A 9937-nucleotide genomic window follows, 5' to 3' on the forward strand; every position below is an offset into this window, starting at 1 on the left:
GGCGTGGTGATGGTGGAGAGGCAGTACTCCGACAGGGCTTCGCCAAGCGCACAACGGAGGAGGAGAGGTGTTGGGGAGGGGAGGGCTGCGCCTTGGAGGGTGGTCCAGCTGCCCTCCCCTCACCCCTCTATTTATAGGGGGAAGGGAGAAGGGGGCCAACCCCCAAGAACCCATCTAGGGGGGGGTGCGGCGGCCTAGGGGGAAGGGGAGAGGGTGGCTTGCCCCCCAAGTCAAGGGGGGCGCCCCCTCTAGGGTTCCCCTTCAACCCTAGGCGCATGGGCCCAAGGGAGGGGGGTGCGGCCAGCCCACCAGGGGCTGGCTCCCTGCCCCACGCAGCCCATGTGGCCCCCTGGGAGGGGTGGCCCCTCCCGGTGGACCCCCGGAACCCTTCCGGTGGCCCCGGTACAATACCGGTATGACCCCGAAACTTCCCGGTGTCCGTTTGACAACTTCCCATATATAAATCTTTACCTCCGGACCATTCCGGATCTCCTCGTGACGTCCAGGATCCCATCCGGGACTCCGAACAACATTCGGTAGTCACATACTAGTCTTCCTAATAACCCTAGCGTCACCGAACCTTAAGTGTGTAGACCCTACGGGTTCGGGAGACATGCAGACATGACCGAGACGCTCTCAGTCAATAACCAACAGCGGGATCTGGATACCCATGATGGCTCCCACATGCTCCTCGATGTTGTCATCGGATGAACCACTATGTCGAGGATTCGATCAAACCCTGTATGCAATTCCCTTTGTCAAGCGGTACGTTACTTGCCCGAGACTCGATCGTCGGTATCCCAATACCTTGTTCAGTCTCGTTACCGGCAAGTCACTTTACTCGTACCGTAATGCATGATCCCGTGTCCAACACCTTGGTCACATTGAGCTCATTATGATGATGCATTACCGAGTGGGCCCAGAGATACCTCTCCGTCATACGGAGTGACAAATCCCAGTCTCGATCCGTGTCAACCCAACAACTACTTTCGGAGATACCTGTAATGCACCTTTATAGTCACCCAGTTACGTTGTGACGTTTGATACACCCAAGGCACTCTTACGGTATCCGGGAGTTACACTATCTCATGGTCGAAGGAAGAGATACTTGACACTGGCAAAGCTCTAGCAAAACGAACTACACAATCTTTTATGCTATGCTTAAGAATGGGTCTTGTCCATCACATCATTCTCCTAATGATGTGATCCCGTTATCAACGACATCCAATGTCCATAGTCAGGAAACAATGACTATCTGTTGATCACAACGAGCTGGTCAACTAGAGGCCCACCAGGGACATATTGTGGTCTAAGTATTCACACGTGTATTATGATTTCCGGATAATACAGTTATAGCATGAATAAAAGACATTTATCATGAACATTGAAATATAATAATACTTTTATTATTGCCTCTAGGGCATATTTCCAACACTCGCCGCTATGGATCGTGCCATCCATGAAGAACACCTGGGACTGGAACCTGGAGGAGGACATGTAGCCCATCTATAATGTGTATGTGGAGTACGGTAATTGTGAACGGTAGCGCTGTGAATATATGTAGACTAGTCGTGCACAAATTTATCACATGAGTTGGAGATGAACTTGTGTGGCATACTGGCATTTGTCCTTCAGAATTTATTACTAGTAAATGTGTTATGTGTACGTGCAACTTGTGTGGTTGTTGCACGGGCTCCAACACGCTCTTTGAGAAAAAAAGGTGGCACAACTTTGGATATACGTGACGTGGCGGCATCATATAGTAGCATCGTTCGCTATAGTTGTACTAGTACACTCCGACTAGGACAACAACTCCTATAAAACCTTGCGCTTGGCTCTTTGCCTCTTCGGGAGGTTCAACAGTTCGTACTCGTGTGAACCTTGCACTTGGCTCTTCGCCTCTTCGGAAGGTCCAACAATGATGATACTACAGTATAATATGCTTCTGGCAATCTAACACCGATTGAACTACAGCACGTCCACCGCGAGGGCGAGGGCGAGGGAGAGGGAGAGGGAGAGGGAGAGGGAGAGGGCACTGTAGTCAAAACCCTCTCCTCGTCCTGCGAACCACCGCGCGCGTGGGCGAGGGAGAGGCGTAGTAAGCAAGCTTCTCCTCATTCGGCGAGTTGACGGGACACATCAAAGCAGTACTAGTACTAGTAGTAGTAGTCCATACTGCGTCCTTTCCGATTAATATGGCTTAATTTGAAACGAGAAAAATACACTGGCGGTCAATGTATGTAACAGTACGCTCTTTACGGTCACTATATATAGTTTTTGGGCGATTATGCGATCACTAGCTCATTGTAGAGCACCGTATTGCACCCTAATGACCGGCCACATAGTCGACGTGGCACTTTGTTGACTGGTTAAATTGTCACCTGGTTTCTGGGTCCCACCTGTCAGTTGGCAGAGTAAAGAAATCAGTTAAACAAAACTTTACGCAGGCGCGACACGAGTCCAACCCTTGCGCGCGAACTGCCCTAGCTGTGTATGTGAGTGCATGCACGTGTCCTCCCTCGGTCTTCCAACAAAGAGTGTACTACATGATGTACATCTACACTTCCAATGTGTTTAGCCTTTAATATAAATCGATATTGATTGACTAATGCACCAACTTGTGCTGTAGGTATAGGCTACATGTCTATCCTTAATTACAGCATGCAACGGCCTTCATTTAATCTTCTTATCTAAATGGTCGCATGCACACATAAGTTTGCTACTTTTGGGTGTTAATTATGCCCTGGTCAATGTGTAAATCTCTAAATGTACAGTCTTTCACGGACGTAGGGAGTAGGTTGAGCACTTGAGCGTGAGCGTGTGTGTTGCGTCGTGTGCTGTGTGCCGCATGGGTGCGTGAGTGTTGCGTGCGTCCATGTGTACGTGTGAGTGTTGCATGTTGCATGCATGCATGCATGCATGGGGCTTACTCCCTCCCATTGACATGTCCATTTGGCTTTAGATTTCAACAAGTGACTAGGTACGGAGCAAAATGAGTGAAGTGAGCGTAGAGGCATAGGGATACTGTAGAAAGGAAGTCCTCGCGATCCATTTATTCCCCATCTTGGTCAGAGAGAATTATTCAACTAGTCTTCGCAGTGAAGTGACAATACACACTGCACCAGATGGGACACGTAATTAATAAGCTGAACCAGCGTGTTGGTGTTACTAAATCAGTCGGTTATGTTTGGTAGTCTCAAGTCATTGAAAGCATGCACAGCCCACATATCTTATTGGTTGATATGCCACAAAACAAAAAACGAGAAGGGAGTTAATGTACGGTGCCTAAGTGTTTTGGGATTATTTGGTTTTCGTAAGGTGACTTACACACCTAGACGGAGGGAGTAGTAGAATTGAGATTGAATGCACTTTCTTCCCCGTCTTCCACTCTTCTTTCTCCCGTCTTCTTCCTCCTCATCTCTTCCCCATCGTCGGCCGCACACCATTTACCCCCGCTCACTGCTCGCCCGCCCGCGCCATCTTCCTTGGTAGCTCGCGCGTACCATATCCCCCCGCTCACTGCTCGGCCACATGAGGAGAAGCTTCTTTGCTCGCCCGACCGGATCCACTTCCCCGCTGGCTCGCAGGCACCGAAAACCCCAATGGCAGAACCGACTGACACGCAGAGCCGTGATTGGAATTCCCTCCCCGATGTTCTCTTGGAGCAGATCTGTAGTCGTATGGACCTACTCAGCACCGTCCGTCTAGCCGCATGCTCGGTGTCTTTGTACCGTCTACTCCTCTGCAACCGTCCGACTCTTTTCAATACACCCTGCTTGCTGATGCCCGATCCTCGCAGGTGGCCCGGACACTGACTTGACAATCCTACGGAGGTTGCCGTGGTGCCCCTCAACATGCTACCACTACCCGTCCACCTGTCCTTCATGTGCGGCCACTACTGGGCGGGCATGAAGGCCAACTGGATCGTCCTCATCCACCACACCGGTAGTCCGTGGCGTCTCGTGGATATCTACACCCAGCGAGAGATCACCCTTCCATCGTTGGATACCGCCGCCATCGAGCCTCGCGGCCCGCCGGACACTCCTGCCTACTACGCACGAGACGCGTCAAGGTTTTGGCTCGACCTCTGTTTGCAGAAAGTTGTAATCTGCGAAGTGCCCACACCATCAGAAGACTACATGGATTACAAGCTCATTGCCTTGTTCAACGAGGGATTAGTCTATCTGGAATCCGGTCGCCATACATGGTTATGGCTCATCATCAATCCTGTTGAGGAAACATTTCTGTCTGATGCTATAGTGCATGATGGCATCGTTTACGCGGTCGACGCACAGATTGGCTACCTATATTGGTGGAATCTACGTCATGTAATTGTTCTATCTCATCTCATCTTTACCTTATGAATACGAGTGCCTGTTCATTTGTTACCAATTTAGAATGCATAGCATGTCTATAACCACATCATTGCTATATGTTCCTCTCATTTCCTAGATTTTTATGACCACACATGTTATTGTTAGAGTTGATATGAGAACAATTGGCATCTAATGATTGTTAGAATACATATTATGAGCATAACATCATGATTGCTATATGTTACTCTCGTTTACAAGATTTTTATAACAACGCATGTTATTGCTTAGAGTTGATATGAGAACAGTAATAGTAAGTGCTATGGTAGAATATGATTAGGCGCTGTCATAGTTGTTTTCCTCTCATTGTTACATGATGTTTGAACCATGACATATTGCTAGAATATGAAAGCCATTGGCTTATTTTTTTAACTTGGGGTATGATTATGACCACGGCATTGCAATTCTCTGTCTATGATATGTGTCACTATTATAATAATCTTAATTCCACACATACTCTGAACATGATTGTTTATTTTTGTCCTTTTGGTCTCCAATTTGAATTGTTGCAGCAGACGCAAATGCGCTGGCCTTCATGATTCCAGGACCTGGAATCATACCAGCCGATGGGTGGTGGTTTATCGCTCGTTTAGCTGACGGCGGTCATTTGATGCTCATTCGCACATACCAAATTGACCAAACCATTACATCAAACCACATGCAGTACAATGCGTGGGGCATTCGTGACATTGATGGCTATGGCTGCTTCGTGTTCGAGAAAGATCCCAGCTCCGTTGGGCTAGGCGTATTCAACTGGAGGCGGGTTTACAGCTTCGACAACCACTCCTTGTTCCTCGGGCTCAATCAATCATCGATCATATCACCGGCGATGATTACAGTGCTATGCAACTTCCATTCGCGAGGGGGGGCTGTGTTTACACATCGTACCATGGGTTTCATGAATCACCATATCCAGAGATTCGTCGACACATCTTGTTGCCAGATAATCTTCAGTGTGTGAAAGGCATCAAGCTTCCATGCGATGAATGGCTTTTGCAAACCCGACATGCGACAATGTGGTTCATGCCAACAGCAAATATGCACAACTTGATTCGTGCTGATATCTAGACTGAGCCATGTATTCTGCTGCTATAGCACGACCCTCTTTTGTTGGATATTATGTACTGTTGTTAGTTTGAAGCACTCCTCTGGTTTGAAGGATAGATACCTTCCTGGGATCAAGTACATCCTAACTCACATGCGTAGGATGTACTGACAATGATGATGGAGATGCTGTGCAGAAGCCATATATATATCAGTTAGGCTTCAAGTGCGTACTTGTTAGTTAAACCTATGTATAAATCGTGACACTAAATATGACTAGTAAGTAGTACAGTAGTAGTACTAGTATACGTCGGTCAAATTATTCATCATGTCCACACATTGAATTGACGTGACAACACGCTGCGCGTGAGGTGACACAAGAATCCTGGCGGCGTGTTTGGGTATTCTGGACTTCAGATTTGGAGTACCACTTATCTGTCGAAATCTTTCATCATTCACTTAAAACAGTCGATTGATCATACAATGAGTACCATATAACTGGAGTTACCGATGCAAGTCGAAGAAGGATTGGCCCGTGCTACCGGCTGGCGTCAAGTTCGATCCCACGGATCAGGAGCTGATCGAGCACCTTGAGGACAAAGTGAGTGCTGACCGCGCGAGATTTCAGTCTCTCATCGATTTGTTCATACCAACCATCGACAGCGAGCACGACATATGTTACACCCAACCTGAGAAACTTCCAGGTAAGACACCGATCGGCCGTCTACTTGCACAAACATATTCCTTTGTTTATAGCTCTATTTTTGTTTTTAGACACAGACCTGGTGAAGCAATTACAATTTGACAGTTAATAAAAAGTGAAACAAGTGACTGCAACATGCCAAAGATGTTATGAAAATGCCAACTAGGTACACTAAAACCGGTATTTCACAATATTGCAGGTATCACACTGAGTGGCCTAAGGAAGCATTTCTTCCAGCACAATTCCAGGGCGTTTAAAAGGGGCGCGTGGACGCGTCGCAAGATACAGTTGGAGTGTGGCATGCACGCGATGTGGCACAAGACCGGCAATACCTTGCCGGTGATGGTCAATGGCCGACAGACAGACAGCAAAAAAGGTTCTGGTGCTGCACACCAACAAGAACTTCGACCAGCAGAGGACCAACTGGGTGATGCACCAGTACCACCTCGGGGACCTGGAGCAAGAGAAGGAGCGGGAGCTGATCCTCTGCAAGATTTTCTACCAGACGAACACTAGGGCCAGGAGTAAAAAGATTATAAGTTAGTTTGGTATTGGTAGTTGTACTACCTTGTCGTCCGCAAGTTGGTATTGTTTTTAACGATCTTTTGGTATGAACTTGCATTTGCTTCCAACCATCATGCCGAGGATCGACGTGGATATAAAGCTGAATCATTTGTTTCGAAATGAATTTTCAGGCACCTGATTTTTATTTGATGGGTAGCATAAGCACCCGCCGTTCAAATTCCCAGTTCTCCAATTTTTTCGAAACAAGTGCATGCACTTATTATCACGATAAAAAAATATCCGTGCTGCATCCCAGTTATCAGTCTGTACTTGCAGAATTCTCTTGTTTACTGAGCACATATATTGTTTTTTCAGGTTGAGCAAGTTTCAACTGGGCTGTAGATTGCCCAGGGTTGTTTTGTTTTTAACAGGCCCAGCCCACGACGACAACGGGGCACAAAGATCCAACAGGTATCTACTGGCCTCTAGCCCGCCAGCGTTAGTTATATTTTGTCTTACAACATCCGCGGGCAGTTTTTTTACTAAATCAAACACACAGCCTAGTTCTATTTTCCTCTTGAAACGCATGTCCTACATCCGCTTTCTAATCTCTACCTATAGTTTTACTAGTTCATATACACGTATCATTATATTGAAAACACATAAAATTCCCTTTTCATATTTACATCCTTATTTTTGTTGTTTTTTCCCACCCAACGCTGATTTTTTTACCACTGGTTTTCCCTTAAACCAACTAAATTGTCCCACGTCTTATTTGCTTACAAAAACAAAACGATTTTTTGGCAAATCAATAAGTTCTTAAAAAATGTTTATCATTTCGGGATTACAACAATTCAGACTCCACTGAAATATGCAAAATAAGGTTGGAATTTTTGACCGTGGTCCTGGGCAGAAAATGGGCTGTAATAAATTACTTAAGAATTAGCAAATGGGCTGCAAATTATAAAAAATAGCAAATGGGCTTTATGTTGTCTGCCACAGATTTGGAGGCTGACTTGTGGGCCTACTAAGTCCATGCGTACACAAGGTTTCTCAAAAAAGAAACTTAGTCAATAATCGACTCTACCAGCGTCAGACCGTTAGATGTCAATCTAACGGCAATCGTGCTTCTTCAGTCTCTGATCTTCCTGCCCGAGCCGCCCAAACCAGCGCCGTTGGAACCGCCTGCTCCCGCCCCCCGTGGCCGGCAGTGCTGCCGGGAAGGCCTCACGGCCCCATCATACTCGCATCCCTGGCCTGTCTATCCCTCTACTCACCCACACCTCCTGTTATTTTCCGGCGACGGCAGCCGAACCAGTCAACCCTCGTACTCTCCACCGCGTGGGCAGCCACTGCCGTGTCTTCCCCGGCTCCGTGTCGTTCCCTTCGTAGGCCTCACCGTCGTCCACTGCCCTGGTGCTCTTGGCGCGGCATGGTCAATGATGTCCATCCAACGGATGTAGTGCTTCTTCAACCTCTGGTCTTCTTGCCCCAGCCGCCCAAAGCAGCACCGGTCGTGCCGCATGCTCCTGACTCCCGTGGCCGGCTGTGCTGCAGAGGCCTCACCGTCCCCATACTACTCCCACCGCTGGCCAGGCCATCCCTCCACTCACCCACTCCCCCTGTTATTCTGTGGCGACGGCAGCCTCACACCGCAGCCGAACCAGTGAACCCTCGTACTCCTCTCCGCGTGGGCATCCACTGCCGAGTCTTCCCCGGCTCCGCGTCGTCCCCTTCCTAGGCCTCGCCGTCGTCCACCGTCGTGGTGCTCTCGGCGCGGCATGGTCAATGTGGTCAACGACCCACTTCCATCGGAAGAGTACTGTACGTGGAGAGGCTGACAGCTGGGTCCACGACAGCCGCAAGGAAGTGCCTCCTTATTACGCGCAAAATAATTATTTCTCCACCTGACAGCAGGGACCCACCGGACGGGCCACCAGTATTTTGCGGAAAAAACGTTTCCCCCAGACTGCTGGGACCCACCGGACGGGCCACCGTATTTCGCGAAAAAAACGTTTGCCCCTGACTGCTGGGACCCACCGGACGGACCATAGTGTTTCGCAAAAAAAATGTTACCCCCCCGCTGTCAGCTCGGACCCACCGAAAGTGCCTGCTTATTATGCACAGAAAAATGAATACTCCCCCTGCTAGCTGGGACCCAACCTGGTGGGAGGCTGACTTGTGGGCCTACTAAGTTGACGAGGATGGAGGGCTTTGTCAACTTAGTCAATATGAACGATTCTAGCTCAAGTGACCGTACGATGTCCATCCAACGGCCGTAGTGCTTCTTCAACCTCTGGTCTTCTTGCTCCAGCCGCCCAAAGCTGTGTCCATCGTGCCACGTGCTCCTGCCTCTCGTGGCTGGCTGTGATGCCGCGGAGGCCTCACCGCCCCCTACTACTCCCACTGCTGGCCCATGCTATCCCTCAAGTCGCTTTGTCAGGCCTGTTGGGCTGCAAATCTTTCAAGACGAGGAGAGCTTCATTCGGCTGGCCGAGAAAATGGCCCATCAGTAATGAGAAATGGGCTGTACATTTTTAAAACACATCAAACCGGCAATTAGTTTAAAATATCTTTTTTTTCATTTTGAGATTTTAAATTACATTAATTTTTATGCGTGGAGAATTTGTTGGATTTTATATTGATATACATTTATTTTTAAAATCAGTTTGAATGTGAGTCGAAATTTCGGGATTAAAAACAGTTCGAACCGCACCGAAATATGCAAAATTTTGTTAATTTTTTAACCGTGGCCATAATATGGGATGTAATTCTAACAAAAATAATATGGGCTCCAAAAAAACCTTAAGAATTAGCAAATGGGCTGTAAATTATGAGAAATAATGGCAGATGGGTTGTATGCTGTTTTCCACAGATTTGAGGCTTTCCTAAAAAGGGTTGACGCACAAGCACTGACTGTTGGATGTCCATCCAACGGCCACCGTGCTTCTTCAATCTCTGCTCTTCCTGCTCCAGCCGCTCAAACAAGCGCTGGCGGGACTGCCTGCTCCCTCCTCCTTGCGGCCGGCTGTGCTGCTGCGCAGGCCTCACCGCCCGACCATACTCCCATCGCTGGACTAGCCATCCCTCTACTCACCCACACCTGCTGTTATTCTCCGGCGACGACAGACGAACCAGTAAACCCTCATACAGTCGTACTCCCCTCCGCGTGGGAAACAACTGCCGAGTCTTCCCTGCCTCTATGTCGTCCCCTTCCTAGGCCTCGCCGTCGTCCACCGCCCTGGTGCTCTCGGCGCGGCGTGGTCAACGTGGTCAACGATCGACATGCATCTGAAGTGGACTGTACGTGGAG

This window comes from Triticum dicoccoides, chromosome 5A, assembly GCF_002162155.2.
Source record: "Triticum dicoccoides isolate Atlit2015 ecotype Zavitan chromosome 5A, WEW_v2.0, whole genome shotgun sequence".
Lineage (NCBI taxonomy): Eukaryota > Viridiplantae > Streptophyta > Magnoliopsida > Poales > Poaceae > Triticum > Triticum dicoccoides.